Genomic DNA, 2,337 nt, shown 5'->3' on the forward strand with positions numbered 1-2,337 from the left:
GCGTTAAATTGAACGGACAATCATAGCACGCTTTAGACATAGAGTAATACCAATCTATGGTAAAATTGAAACGGCAAACCGCGGGTTCGGCCGGCCACTTGCATTGGCGTTTGCAATCAATCCCATTCAATGAGTATGTCCCTGAACCTGTTAAAAATAATGGGTTAACATTAAACGCAGTGACGTAAAATCACTATCGCTTTAAAAATCGTAGGCCTACAGCCTGGTTTCCGTAAAATCATCGCTAAACTGTCACTACAGTGTTTTCAGTGCAATCGTCGTACTGCATAGCAATCCCCGACGCAATCGAGAAGGCTCCCTGATTCGACCGACCAATCAGCATCACCGAAAGCTGTCGGCAATAGTGTGTAGAGATTTTATGGAAATCAAGCCTAAAGAATGCAAAATCAACTATCTTTTAAAATATTTTATCATCTTCAAAAGGTTTAATACCGTAACATCATCTAGCCTCCTGTTCTTTTGATTGAATTTTCGTAATATGTGGCGCAGGTGGGGTCCGGGGGAGTTTGTAAAATCGATTAAATATACCTTTCAAATCGCCCTTTACCCCTTTCTGGGCAGTAACTGGTCACTCCCATAAACGCTCTTGCCGAGAACCCCCCCCCCCAATCTGACCCCAAATCCTGGCACCGCCCCCCAATTCATAGGTGAAATACACATTTCAATTAAATATTTTAAAATTAATTTCACTCCCAACCGTGTAAAAATGCATAAATTCGAAAAGATCAGTTTTGTTGAACCAAAGGGTATTGAAACTTTGTTAAAGTTAACCCTACGGTTTGATCATTCTTACTAGATATTATTTTTGGATTTTCATTATATAACGGAATTAAATAAATACCTGATTGTAGGCATATTCTTTGTTTGATGATATGTATTTGATGATATGTATTTGAGATGATATGTATTTGAGAGCAGCTTAGCTCAGTCGGATAATCTGGTGGTAGCCAATGTGTGTGCGCTGAACCGTGGAGATCTCTAGGTCCCCGGCTCAATTCCCATCGCTGCCTCTCCTTGTGTTTCAGCTAGAGGGCTGAAATACAAGTTACCGTCTTTCGGATGAGACGTTTAAGCCGTTGGTCCCGTGTGCATTTATGGCCCATGTGCACGTTAAAGAACACAGTATACTCTTCGGAAAAGAGTATGGGCTTGTCTCCCGGTGTATTGTCCAATCACCACCAGAAGGACCCCACTGGAAACAAGTCTTCTTCTAGACTTTCGTGAGCTATCCTTGGTGTTTACACCGAAATCCATGAACTTAAGTGGCGAAATCCCCAGTCACTCGTGGTATTTCCAAAGATATGGAAGACTTATGCAAAATTGTAAAGCTTGGTTTCCTTAACATCGCTACATTGTCGCTACAGTGTTTTCAGTGCAATCGTTGTAATGCGTAGCAATCCCCAACGCATTAGGGAAGGCTCCCCAATTCGACCGACCAATCAGCATCACCGAAAGCTGTCGGCGATAGCGTGTAACGATTCTTTGGAAACCAAGCTTCAGACGATCAATGAAATTTACCTAGTTTTGCTTGTAATACTTGGCTAACCAGTATCCCAATAAATATGATATTTGTTCTCATAGTTCTTGTTGCCTTCCGTCGATGCGTTTGGTTAAAGGACGTGTCTTCTATTGATAAAAAAAAAAAAAAAAACAATGAATATGGTATAGCTATAATTATTTCCAGATCTGGCTATAGCATGAAGCGAATGAAATTTGGAGGGCTCAACAAATTTAGCTCGTAGCCTTAAAAATAGAAAAAACAAAAACAAAAACAAAAACCTAGAATTCAAACAGTTTTATTTGTAGTTTGTACTGCATTGCAAGGTTAATGTTATCTGAAATACTTGAACCTGGGAGTGACAATAAAAAAAAAAACTCCCTTAAAGTTCAAGGCTGCTTACTGTTTATGCCGCCTAGCACAATTAATCGTTTTAGTGTTTCACAAATAGGAAGAAAATATTTTTAAAGTGTATTAATGATGAGAGGTCAACTCTAATTAAAAAGAACTGCGATTACACTTTTTTTTTTATAAGAACCAGTAAAATTTTGCCCAGGCTCAGTGTTCTTATTTTTTGGCCGATTTCAGGCTCAAAATGTTCTTATTTTGTTCTTAGTTTACACACCTTTTAAACAAAAAATTATTTAATTGTACAGCAGTATGCACTGTACTGGAATGTAGGTGAAAGTGACCCCACAAAAAATGGCCCCTAAATGTCAGATAGGTACACCTACTGTACTGTATAATAGAGGATATTACAGACACAGCTACTGCACATAAATGTACAGATATAATATTTTGGTTTTTAAAAATATAAA

The 2,337-nt window shown here is 38.5% G+C and overlaps 1 long non-coding RNA gene across 1 annotated transcript in view; it reads right to left on the bottom strand.

The window, feature by feature from the left end:
* Window positions 1–6: 6 nt before the first annotated feature.
* The window catches only part of LOC117123192, an 11,103-nt gene continuing 8,772 nt past the window's right edge, over window positions 7–2,337 (bottom strand). The window contains exons 2-3 of the long non-coding RNA XR_004447819.1: window positions 1,540–1,647; window positions 7–147 (exon numbers count right to left, since the gene is read on the bottom strand). This is a non-coding gene — a long non-coding RNA (uncharacterized LOC117123192). The remainder of the gene's footprint in view (window positions 148–1,539; window positions 1,648–2,337) is intronic.

Source organism: Anneissia japonica, unplaced genomic scaffold (assembly GCF_011630105.1).
Source record: "Anneissia japonica isolate Jap-2015-1 unplaced genomic scaffold, ASM1163010v1 scaffold288292_len1863012_cov191, whole genome shotgun sequence".
In the NCBI taxonomy this organism is placed as follows: domain Eukaryota; kingdom Metazoa; phylum Echinodermata; class Crinoidea; order Comatulida; family Comatulidae; genus Anneissia; species Anneissia japonica.